General features: G+C 34.3%; 1 protein-coding gene across 1 annotated transcript in view; it reads left to right on the forward strand.

The window, feature by feature from the left end:
• Window positions 1-13,848, forward strand: part of DMD (dystrophin) — a 2,325,391-nt gene that overhangs the window by 957,615 nt on the left and 1,353,928 nt on the right.

A 13,848-nucleotide genomic window follows, 5' to 3' on the forward strand; every position in this document is an offset into this window, starting at 1 on the left:
GGTACCTCTGTATCCAAATCTATGAAGCTCTGAAATGTTCCTTTATATGTTATCATTGTTAGTCCTTCAGTCATTTCATAACCACTCTGAAATTCAGGGATAGATATAGGATTACAGGTTCATAGAATCTGTTGTTATTCAGTCTTGCCTGATTCTTCATGGGGTTTTCTTGGCAAAAATATCAGAATTGTATGCCATCTCCTTCTAACACGCAAAGCCAATAAGGCAAGGCACCTATACTCAGTAGTTGAAGATGTAAACTTAATTATGAACAAAGCTTACAAATAGTTCACAATAACAAGAAACAAACAAAAATGAAGAGAAAGTGAAAAACTGATTCTTCTAGCAACCAAACCTAAAGCCAAATCTTTACATGTATGCCAACTATGGGCAAAAAGCACAGTTGTGTTCTCAGTCAGACCAAGTCACAGGAGAGTGAAAGCTCAGTCTGTAGAGAGCACAGAATAAATTTTGTTGAACTGAATTAAAGAAAAATTGACTAAATATTTCATAAGTTCTGGAAGATGTGGTTTTACTACTTTACAAAGGAGTAAAGCATATTATTCTGGATCTTGATTTGTGGCATATGTTTTTTTTTTAATAAAATGTGAATGGGTTAAAAATAAAAGATTGCAACATGACATAGAAGATAGAGAGTGAGCCTCAGATAACTTTCATTCATGTCTTGCCTCTGAAAAAAAGTGACCTTGTGATCCTGGGCAAATCAATGAACCTCTCAGTGAACTCAAGCAACTCTGTAACACTATAAATGTCTGAGCAGGTATTGATCTGCCTCTGTAAGGGAAAATGCATCATTGGGAGTTTCCTATACCAATAACATCACCAAACCAGTCCAAAAATAATTATTATAATAATGTCTCCTGTATAACTAGTATATTTGACTGAAAAGGAGTACCAATAATTATAATCACAGAAAGTATTGCAGTTTCTGAGCCACAACTATGAATTCTGATGCCTGGGGCAAGAGGGATATGGTGAGTGTGTGTGTGTGTGTGTGTTTGTGTATGTGTTTGTGTGTGTGTGTGTGTGTGTGTGTGTGTGTGTGTGTGTGTGTGTGTGTGTAAAGAAACCTGAGGAGATATCCAGAAACCATCCATAGGAAGAAAACAAGGTAGGTCTGGGCTAAAAAGAAAGTTATCAACAGAGCAGGGAACATCTTGAAATCCTGTCTCTAAGACCTGTTGGCCTTCACCTTCATTGTACCACTTCATGTGAAACTTCCTTGAGTCATTGAGGTTGGGTTTAGCCATCTTATTGTTGTTCAATCATGTCTGACTCTCCATGACCCCATTGGGGTTTTCTTGGCAAATATCTGGAGTGGTTTGTCATTTCTTTCTCCAGATCATTTTATATATGAGGAAACTGAGGTAAATAGGCTTATGTGACTTGCTCAGGGTATTACAGCTAGTAAGTATCTGAGGAAGGATTTGTACTCAGAGCTTCCTGACTATCAGCTTGGCACTCTATCCACTGAATCACCAACTGTCCTAAGCCATGTTGGGGAAGCAGTATTCCATCCCCCAGGGAATTCAAAATGTTCACTTGCACACATACACACACACACACACACATACCTCAATACTTCACTAACTATCCCTCAATAATCTTCTAATCTCTCAAACCCCCTGTCCCAAAAGTTGGGAATTATGGTATTTGGCTCACTTAACCCTGAGATACTGCTCATGGCAGGTAAAAAGGTAAATAGATGGGTTTCTTTCTTAATTTTTAAGAATGGTTTTTATATGATAAATATAAACTGGTAATCTATAATTCTATCTATACCATGGTTCCATATTACCTTTCATAATGTATTCATACCTACTTTGATTTATTTTTTCAGAAATTTGATTAAAATCCCTATTTAATTTTCTATTTATTTTAGCATTTTATAAATTTTACAGCTACTTTTCCATTTCTTTTAAATTTTTTCTTGAATAAATTTGTATATCAAAGGTCATGATTATTCTTTTTTTTCCTCTTCTATCTGTTATTTGACCTCATTAATTTTTAATTGCTATTTATTTTTTCTTCTTTCTTTTCAATCATGTTAGCTAAGTGTGTATGAAAAAAATAATTAGACCCTTGGAGATCAATCTGTTCATCAGGCGCAGTTGGTCAAAGAAGCAGGGAAGGTGTTATTGCTGGTCTAAGATGGTGGAAACCCTATGGGATTATTCAGTCATTAGTGATCCAATGTCTTCTCAACTCCCCATCCTTGTATTCCATATCCTTTGTTTCACTTCTTGCTTGCTAAAATAACATGTTCCTGTTGAAATTTTCTCAAGTTCTACCACTGAAGCTTTTGAATTTGGACTAGAAAACCTCCCTGAACATTTTAGAAGTTGGCCATTACATGACTTAAAAGAGATTTTGGGTTTGAGTTCGTTGGTTTGTTTTTGTTTTTCTGCCAATTTGTGCTGACCTAGGTTTTGTCAAGAGTTGAGGTGAAGTATGCTCTAGTTTTTCACAATTTCCTTGGCTTCCAGAGCAGTGGGACTGGTTCAGTTGTAAATGTCTAGCTGATAAGGTGAATGGTAAACTTTGGCCTCTGATCTTTATGGGAAATAAGTTTCAATGTAGGAAGGAATGAAGTTTATAAACTTGCAGAGACTTTATTACAAGTTTGATATAAAATTTGAGTTTATAAATAAGAATATTTTTAATATGCTACTAAACAAAGGAGTGGACAAAACAGAATAATAAGATGTTAATAGGCTAAGTTGAGGCCAAGCAAAAGAAAGCTCTATACATGTTAGACAAATTGAGAAAGTGGAAATAGAGTGCCCTTGGTGGTATGTTTTGTTTTGGTTTTGTTTGTTTGGGTTTTTTACATACTAAATGTAAATTACTGGCAAGAGCAGAAATTTTAGTAGCAAAGATTTATTAATGGATGGCAAGCTTTCAACCTGATCCTACTGAGACAAGAAAAGAATACGTATTGGCCTGCCTCTGGATTTGAGAGCTGGTCTGAAGCAGTACTCGGTCCAGATATATCAGACTGCTTCACCACAAAGGCTTCTATCAGCATCAGGACACTGAAATTTCCTCAGCACCAGGCAAGATGATCTGGTCAGGGAATATTAAGTGACAGTTGTGTCAGTCAGCATCTCATATCTTTATACTATTTTCTAAATAATATCTTTGTATTTTAATATAACAGTCAATTAATTGTATTTGAGGTATGTTATTTTTTTAAAATAGAGAGAGATGTAGATTTCTATAAAATGTTTTTGCATACCTACTTCAAAACATTGTTCTTATCCAAACCTATATAGCCACTATGATGATAAACAGATACACTGGACTCAACAGACATATTGGAAAGATTAGATGGTATTTATGTCTGTGATAAATGCCTCCAGTTAAATTGTTTGTGGCCACAAGCTTAGGAAGGAGGGATAGCCCCACTCAATTTTGGTATCTTGAAAAAAAGCCCTGCTTGTCTTGCTTTTGGTACAGCTCTGCATAATTTCTTTTAAAATGCTTAAGAGAAAAAAAAAATGAATTCTCATCCAAGGTAGAATATGGTTAAGCATTAAGATCTAAATATTGAAAAGTTAATGTCTAGAGATAACTGTGTTGACTATCAAGAATCATAATATGCCTCAGGAAAAAAAATCTGTGAAGTTATATTTTGTACTCAAAATGAAATATCATTAGTATAACCATGTCTTGGTATCTTTCAAAATTAATTACACAAGAAAATGAATAGGTAGCAAGTTGCTATCAGCAGCATCTATTTAGCATTTTGTCCTATCAATGATGGCTGAGAAACTTATTCCACCATCTAAATAGACAAATAAAAAGAATACATTTGTTTCTTTTAGAAAACTTAGTAACTGTATGTTGCTGACTTCAAAAGTCAAATAAGCTATATATAAAATGATCCACTAAGAGAAAATGAGATACATAGATTTCTTTTTAAAAAAAGATTCTCCCAATCCATTTTAGTAGTAGGCCATTTGAAATTCTGTTTTGCAGTACAGATTATATGATTCCAGTATATTTTGGTGCTGTGAACAAATGGCCTCAATCAATTTATAAAGATGTGCCAGCATTCCTATCATTCTTCATTTAAAGTAATTGATCATGACAGAACAGTTTGTAAATTCAAAATTGTCATAAAACATCTAAATCACTGCTAATGAGCCAAGACTCAAGTCTTCCCTGTTCTCTTCATGGACAAACAGGTCAGGAGAGCAGTGACCCTGCAAGTAGTTAGTTCGCTATGGAGTGGCTTCCTATTAATAACTCTTGACCGAGTATACATACATTTCTAGGGTGTGAACTCCATCTATAGATGATCATTTGTTCATCTTGATGCATCTAATATTATCATAGCTGACACCAACTTTAATGATATTGATTACTGTGGTTACAACTAAGTGGAACTGCAGGTTTAATATAGTTGAATTATTAAATTGTCATGAGATGCAGTTGTGGGCACAATTCCATCTTATTCCCAAATAAATTTCTAGCCACAGGAAAATAAAATGGGTCTTGCACATTCATAGGCTTTGGGGAGGGGTATAGTCTTGAACTGAGCCTTTTTGATGAATATGTATTTCCTTGTAAAGGCATTCATCATTGTCATTATCCAGTAGTAAAAATAGAAAAGCAGTGCATAAATTGTACAGCTGCTGGTTGGGAAGATTTGAAATTAAATTGTGGTTGATTTTACTCCTGACAGATTTGCATGAATCAAATTATAGAACTGTAGTGGGTATCTCTGTGGTTTAATAGTTATTTCTTAAAAGTTTAGGAGTTAGGGTGAATAATTTATAATCATTCTAATTAATGCCTTTCTGAAGAAAACATAACAAAATAATATGTGAAGATACTCCAAACAGGAGAGAACCTTGAGACAGTTTTACATATGTAAATATGAATGGGCACTACCTATATAAAAACTAGGGATAAATATGAAATACAGATAATGAAATATACTATGATCTTTCGTATTTCAAAGATAATTTTAGCACAATTACCTGAGTCTGTATTTCTATCATATTCACAAATACCACATAGTCATACATATATGACTGTACCATACTAATTTTTAAATGGTTAATTTGAGTATGCTCATTTCCAATGATATCAGGAAGAACTAAAATTCTGTTTTCCAATGACCAAAAAATATTGTTTCTGCCAATAAAAGTCTGACCTATCTGGAGTATTGAGGGCCCTTCTAGACATCATGGCTTAAGAACACCATTTATAATCCAGAGAGTATTCACAGGAGAACAGTTAGGATGAAGGAGGCACTTGCATCCATGTCATAAAAGGATCAGGTGAAGGACCTGGGAATCTTTAACCTGGATGAGAAGATGCATTGGGTACATGATAGTTACCTCCAAGTATTTAAAAGTCTATATAATAGGGAGGAGAGATTAGAGTTGTTTTATTTGAATCAGAGTATAACCTAAAGCAATAGGTAGAAGTTGTGAAAATGTAAATTTAGTTTTGATATCAGGAAAAAATATAATTTTTCTCAGTTTGATCTCTCTAAAAATGGAATGGGCCATCTCAAGGTAGAGCATTCTCCTTTCCTATTGTTCTTCAAGCAGAGACTAGACAACCACTTGCTGGGTATGTTAGAGTGGGGGTGAGTTTCACATATGACTTATAATAGGTGGTCTTTGAGGTCCCTCCCAACTCTTAAATTTTCTGAGTCTTTGAGAATATCTCCCTCTCAGAGGAAATGGAGCATCCCTATTATCTCATGGATTGAAAAAGTAATTGGCCTGAGGAGAGAATGTTCAGCAGGTACCCTCTAAATTAGCTATCCTCAAAAATTCTGGTCTCAGGACTACCCATAAAAATTATTGAGGGCCTGCTCTAAAGAGCCTTTATTAATGTGAGTTAGATCTATCAATTTTAACTATGCTATAAAATAAAAAATTTCTGTATTATTATGAAAATGGGTTTTATATCATTGATACCCCCAAAAGCATCTCAGGGACCTGGAAGTTTCCCCAGACATCATTTTGAGAACCAGTGATCTAGAATCTAGCCAAGCCCCTTTGACTGCACTACTTATCAGAATATCTGGTCCTCAGTGAAGGATACAACACATGGGTCCCCTCAAAATGGAGTTTCTCAATGGAACAGCATCAAAATAATATGGGAGGGAAAAATATTGGAGAATGCATGGTGGCTTAGCCTCATAAAGAATAGTATTATCCCTAGATTCTAGGAAAGGAGAAGAATATATATAATGATGCCCAAAGGTTGTCATGTGTAATAGAAAATGATTTGTTTATCATGACTCCATTGAATTAATGATTGAAAACTGCATCTCCTCCAAAAAAAGAATAAACTTTAGCTCACTATATGGAAAGGCATCTTGAGCATTATACTGTCTAAAAACATAATGAATTGTCTTAATAAGTTTCCTATTTCTGGTGTCCTTCAAGAATAAACTAGATTATGATTTACAAGGATTGTTATAGATGCAGTTTCTATTCTGTCATTCATTGGCTGAAATCCCTTCCAATTATAAAGTTCTTTGATTTAATGATATCAGAAGAGGTAGAGGAAGATAGAATTGAAAGCTCAAATCTGATAGCTTTTTAAAAATTTTAAACAAATCTTCCCCCTTTAAGGGTTTCTTTTTCTCTGACTCTAATACATGCCTCTTCCGGATTAAAAATATCAATTGGGGTAGGTACTTATTCCCAAAGAGTATCCTTGAAGGATTTGTTATTTGTTGTTTAAGGATTTCAGATCTCCTATGAATTTTCTGAGAATTGACTTTTAGGGGTGGGGAGTGCTTAGGCTTCTCCTTATTCAAGATTTCTTCTTTTTAATCTAATCTAGCCTTTCTGGGAAATAAGAGAAGGGATGCTTGTAGCATAGCTCTTGACCCCTGCTTGCCCAAGAGCTTTTTCCTTTAAAATTCAATTGAACAATCATTTGTTATCTATTACATGTAAGACACTGTGTTAAATGTGTATATGTGTATGTGTATATATATACATATATATACACATACACATAAATACATACATATGTATATATGCATATGAATGTTATATATATATGTGTATATATATATATTTATACATATATATATATATTTATATATATATATATCCTTCTCCTGAAGGAATTTATATCCTATGAAAGGTCTACAACTTCCTAACAATTAAACCTGTCCCAACATGGAATGGAATCACACAGTAGAGAGGTCTTCAAGCAGAGGATATATGTTATTATGGGATTTATTTCAGGTATGTGTATAGAACTAGGTAACTGCTCAGGTCTTTGCCAACTCTAAAATTTAGTGATTCTATGATGGTAAAACAAAAGAGTCCATGATGGTAAAATAAAAATTAAAATAAGAAATACTAGAAAAAGCAATTGAAAGTAATTTTTTAAGAAGGAAGGGCTAACAACTCGTGGAAAATTTGCAGTAGCAATAGCAGCCTAACTCTGCAAGCCCCCATAAAAGCAGGCTGTCACTTAAATAATTAGTTAAACATCAAGGAAGTATAATATACAAATAATCTACACATTGCTGCTAAATTCAAGCTGTCAGCCAAATGTTTTCAATAGACTGTATTCAGTGCTCATATATGGACTTTCTAAAGGGCTACAGTATCCTTAATATTTATCAGAAAGTACTTGGTTTATTATATGGCATTAGAATAAACACCCTTCCATCATAGGTGTGGCTAAACATATTGAGTTGCTGCTTTATTAGCCTCATAGCTCAGGTTAAAGTTAAATTCCTAGGTTCAGGAATTTAAAAAAAATTATACTCAGGAAAATTATATAATCATGAGTTTCATTATTATTTAGCACAGCAAGCAGGCAGTAAAACACAAATAAGTCAATATAAACAAAGATTTGTCCCCATGTGCAAAAAATTCACCCCAGCCTGAGGGAGATATGTTGGTGACAGTACATGCTGAAAGTTGGACTTCAGGTGGCAAAATTATATACTCTGAACTCGGTTGGTTGAGAACTATCTAACATTAACTGCCTGTGGCAGCAGAAGGAAACTTAAGGCCCCTGCAAGAGATCGAGTTTATCCAGTCAAAGACTGCAAGCTTTATCTGCCAGACACAGGGTTAGCAGTGGAAAAGTATAAACTGTCTGTTTTGCCTATGTGTTTAATGGGCATTAAGACCACTTAGCCTAAGTGACTCTGTATTGAAGTTCTATCATTATGAATATAACATCAACAATATAAAGTTTACAATTATCACAGTTGCCCTTGCTAGCTGAGTTCAAATTTTTAACAGAGGAGGGAAAATGTAATATTGCTCAGAAATATTAGAATTCTAGAAAATAATTATTGTTTCTATTTTATGCATGTATAAGAGATAATATTTATTTAATATTTGGAAGCCTATTTTATTTTTTGGCCTTTGGGACAGCGACTTTCTGGGTTGAAATCTTATGAGTTGGTACTCTCTGAACTGGACCCTTCTTGCCCTGTGCCTTCTAGCTTTGGTGTTTCTGACCTTTTAGACCTAGGCCTAAATTCTTGTTCTCAGCCTCCTTAGAGGGATCTTTTTCGTAGAGATTTTTGGAGGTACTATGTTCTGAGCAGTTTCATTCTTAGGATATTCCATTTGGGTAAATGCCTTTTGGAGCTTCTTCACTCCATGCTTGATAATTCTATTTCTCTTTATAACATTCAAAATCTGTCACTTGGCTTTGCTTTCCCTAACTTCAATATTCTTGGCCCATCTTGTGATTTTCCATTTTTATTGATCTTTTTCTTTCTCCCACTCAAATTTAAACTTCTGATAAGTACTGAGGCACAAAGTCTGTGAGTTGCACATGTTTAACTAGTCTAGCCAGGCTCCTCAAACCACTGCATGGGCTATCAACCAAGGCCCTACTCTGATCAATAACATCCACAATAACCACCAGCTTAACAACATGTGGCCCAAAGAAATGTATGCTACCTGGCCAATCTCCACATAATGCTTGAATATGATGTTAGCTATTTTAATTAAGAAGGAATGGTCACAGGGGGCGGCTAGGTGGCGCAGTGGATAAAGCACCGGCCTTGGATTCAGGAGTACCTGAGTTCAAATCCGGCCTCAGACACTTGACTTACTAGCTGTGTGACCCTGGGCAAGTCACTTAACCCCCATTGCCCAGCAAAAAAAAAAAAAAAAAAGAAGGAATGGTCACTTGGTTAAAATACTCTAGAGAAATAAAGGTTTCCATCCTGTCCACCAATTTGGATTAAGTTTACTTGAGACTTTTCTCTCTTTCCCCAAGACGAAATTCTCCCCCACCATCCAAGCCCAACCAAGAATGGCTATTACATCTCCACCTTCCTGCTTTACACACTGTATGGTGAATCTCTTGTCCTCAGTCAACTGACCTCATTTGTAAGACTTTCCAATTATCTTATTGTTTATTAAAACAGAATAAAAGACTGCTTAAGAGGCATTATATAGTGAAAATGTAAAGAAATTACTGTCCTCAATCAAGTACCCTATCAAAAACAAACAAACAAACAACAAAAAACCCACTCTTCTCAAACTCTAGTCTGTAAACAATGAGGGAACAGGGAGCTCCAGAATGCTAGAATTAGTCTTCTGCTCTAATTTTATTGGCTGATAAGTTTCCACCATAACTACCAATCAGATCTCTTTTACAACTCTGTCCTTAATGGAAACGCTCAGGACTCTTGCCCTTAAGTGCATTTGTCCTGCCTTTACCCCAGAGTTTCTACCTTTGTTATTGAATCTCTGTCTCAGCTGACCTTTCTTTGGTCTGTAGTAGGCACTGAAGCCACAGCAAAGCAATTACCAACAGCTACCAACTCCATTGGAAACATGAAAAGAATGACAAAAAAGTGGCCGATTAAAAATCTCTTCAAGGGAGAGAGGAGAGCAAATTTGGGGATTTGGAGATATTCATAACCACATTCATCTTCCTTTCTTCCTTGTTGTTTCCCTACTCCAGTTTTGCTCATCAGTCTTCTGAAAGGGGGTGGGGATGAATAGAAACACCTGTCATATTCTGTAGTGCTCTAAAGGAAGCTAGGGACTCTGAGAGACAGCAATGAAGAAGAAATGCATTCTACACATGGAAGAGGATGACTTATCCAAAGGCATGTGGACAAAAGATGAAATATCACATATAATGAACAAACCAGCTTGACTAGAATTTAGAGTACATGAAGAGAGGTAATATAAATAAGACTAGAAAGCAAGTGGGAACCAGATGGTGGAGGACTTTGAATACTAGGTGGAAGATTTTGGTTTAAATCTTAGAAGAAATAGAGAACTGTTAAGATTTTTAAGTAGAAGTGACAGTGACATGGTCACAACTGTGTTTTGTTATAATCATTGTGGCAATAGTTTGGAAGATGGATTACAAAGGGTGAAAAAAAGAAAAAAGGACGTGATTCGGATGCTATTATAATAGTTTGCTATTTTAGTAAATTATCTATTTAGTAAGTCTTTACTAGGGTAGAGATCAAGTAAGTGAAGAAAAGGGGATAACTGTGAGGGACGTTACCTAAGAAGAATTGAGAGAATATATCAACTGCTTTTATATGAGAGAAAGAGAAGAGTCAAGGATGACTAATGTTGCCATGCTTACTAGTTCAAAGAATTTAATTCAAGATATGATGATTGCATAAATTTGAGTGGAACCAAATCCAATACAATAAACAAAATATGACTCTTCTAATCCAGAATTAGGAGAATATGGTGATAGTGCAAGGGTATCTAGAAGTATGAAATAATTAGCTCCAGGGAAAAAATGAAACTACTAAGAGGTATATAAATATAATAATGCACCATTATACTAGATGAAATATACATTTTGTGTTATTTTAATAGTGTACTGAGATAAGAAACATTATAGCCACACTGATGTAAGTCCTTAGCTCTGAAATATATGAGATTCTCAAAGCAAAGTCAGTGACACAAGCCTTTTGCATTTCATTTCATATTGGTTTGGTGTTACTAGGTTAATGTGAAATAGAACTTGATAAATGAATTGCCAAGTTATATGAACTGATACTTAGGACTATAAATAAACTGCATAATGCAATCATTTAGTGATTACTTTTCACTAAAGAAAACTGTGTTTTGTAACTAATGTACAAAGAAAATATTCAGTCATAAAATACAAATCCTTTCATCAATTGCTATTATCATTTTGGATTTGTTTATCAAAAGTTGCCATTTATATTTTTAAAAATGCCTTACAATTACTAGATAGTTTATTTGGGGCATATTTGAATAAGATTTAAATAATCCCCATTTACTTTTTAAATGATTCACTGTATCTCTCAACAATTTGTCATAGATAAAATTTGGTAGGTATTTTCTTTCTGCTAGGACTTCAGGCATACATTTAAATGTTCCTTAACAGTTTCTACCTACATTTTGTGCATAACTGTTTTATAGGTATTTATTCTTCCTGAAGTCTTTTCTCTATTCCCAACTTATTTATACAGATTCACACATGAAAATTTTCCTGCTTCAAAATTTATACTCAAATTCACTTCTCTCTATGTCAGGTGCATTATAATAACACTACTCTGATTCCTTCAAATATTACAGTAAGACTTCTTTGATAATTCCCTTGCTATAAATGTTAAAAGTCCCAAACTCATACATATGAAAAATAATAGTTCATGATGTGAGTAGATATTTCAAGACAGTTATTAGGTTGTTAGTTCTTTGTAAACTGTCAAAAACCATATAAGCTGTGCTATGACCAATCATAATGACATAATAACAATTACAACATATAATTACTGATTTGATATTTATATGAAGACAATGAATTATCAGATGAATAATTTTCTACATACATTGTCCCAAAAGGCTCAGTTCAGTTTTAAGCATTCATGTATATACATATATCTATTTTATATATATGTGTAACATATGTATATATATTTATATTTGTATCTTATAAAATATTTAACATTTCTATCATAATCCATTTTGAATGAACCAAAATATTATTTTCTTTAGAGATTCTTAAAAAAAGTTAAAATATGTTTTGGAATTCAAAAGAAATAAAACTAATTGATATGTACTCTAAAGTTTTTTGTGATTGAATGCCTTTCCCAATTGGAAACGCCATTTATGTAGAACTTGATAGCTGGATAGTACACAAAGAGAGTAAAAATTGGCTTTATATAGGATGTTGTTTTTGTCTGATAAAGCCAAACTCTAAATAATGAAAATGAACAGGAGTTTAAGTCTCTGGTACTCTGTTTTCTCTTTTTCAAAAGTAAGGAGATAGATCCACTCCCCAAAGGCTTCTGTCACTTCAGCTACTAATAGGTTTCTCTAATCCCTTTTTCTTAGAAATGAAAGTCATGTGCTCTTTTGTCAACCAGGTTAGGAAATTTCCCAAGACATTTTTGATATCTTAAGCTTCTTGAAGCTAATATTTTCATCTTATCAAACTATGAAAAGTATAGTTAACATTGGGTATATGTGTATATTTCTATAGATATAATAGCTTTACATAGTCATATCTCATTTAATCACTTAAAATCTTGAAAGACAGGCTCCTGATCAAGGATTTAATGGATGTTATAAAGGCTAGGAAAAAAAATGTGTTTGTATAGTATCTTGCAAATCCAATAACTAACAACAACAATAGCAACAATGTCAATATTTCTAAATACTTTAAGGATTACAAAACAATTTATACATATTAGCTAATTTAATACAACATTCTTGTAAAACAGATGTTATTATTATTATCATGTTACATGTGAAGGAATTGAGGCTGAGAAAAGTTACACCAAAGTTGTCAAGGGTTACAAATTTCCTGAAACCAAGTTTAGTGCTCTATTACATGCATAGCTGCCTCTCAAAGAATTTAAAATTTTAAACCAAACAAACAAAAAAATATGGAGAAGGGGGATACCTGCTATATGCCATAGACAGTGGTTACAAGATTACCATTTGTGATGCCCAGAAGTTCAAAGGAGTCAAAATCCAGGAAAAAAAAATATTTGTGAAATCCATGACCTCAAATGTCTGTATATAATTGCCAAAAGAATGACTGTCAACTCATGCCTCTGATCTGTCCAATCCCTAACATCTAGTAATGTCATCATGCTATTCTCATCACTAGGCACGTTGCCCAGCTGAGTTCAATGATTCTCTTCCTGACAGCATGGTTTCTCTCCTGAGCACATTTCTTTGCTGTGTTTACTGGACCTACTCTTTGATGGGAGTTCATCCCTGGACATTGTGTAAAATGAACCAGACAAAGCATCTCAGCTTCAGTCAGATGGGTATAGTGTCTAGACACTGTCTCTGATAAGGGCAGGCAAACAGCTTATAAGTGATAGCTATTGCATCCAGCTTACAATAGACAGGCAAAATTCTTCTAGGCTAAGACTAAGTGAATCATTTTTGAACCTTTTTGAAAGATCAAAGCCTTTTGTTATAGATAACCATATAACTAGTGCTTCTAACAACAATCTTACACATTCCCAAGATTCCCAAGACCTTCTCTGACTTAACTGCAAATGACTTTTAGCCAGAACAAAAAGGTAAATTAAGGAGGAAGGATCACTCCTTTCTACCTACATAATCCAAATTCCTGTTTCAATTATGCATGATTGTCAGCAACAAGGCCTGAATTCTTTGCTAGAGTAATTTTACACTGAAAATCAATCAATCTCTCTCTCTCTCTCTCTCTCTCTCTCTCTCTCTCTCTCTCTCTCTCTCTCTCTCTCTCTCTCATTAACACTCTTCAAGCCAAGGCTCGTTGACTCATTGTGACATACGCTATAATGAGAATTCTCCCCCCTATCTCTTCACGCCCTTCCCTCCCCACACACATACACAATAAACGGAAGCAAGG

Source organism: Dromiciops gliroides, chromosome 3, assembly GCF_019393635.1.
Source record: "Dromiciops gliroides isolate mDroGli1 chromosome 3, mDroGli1.pri, whole genome shotgun sequence".
Lineage (NCBI taxonomy): Eukaryota > Metazoa > Chordata > Mammalia > Microbiotheria > Microbiotheriidae > Dromiciops > Dromiciops gliroides.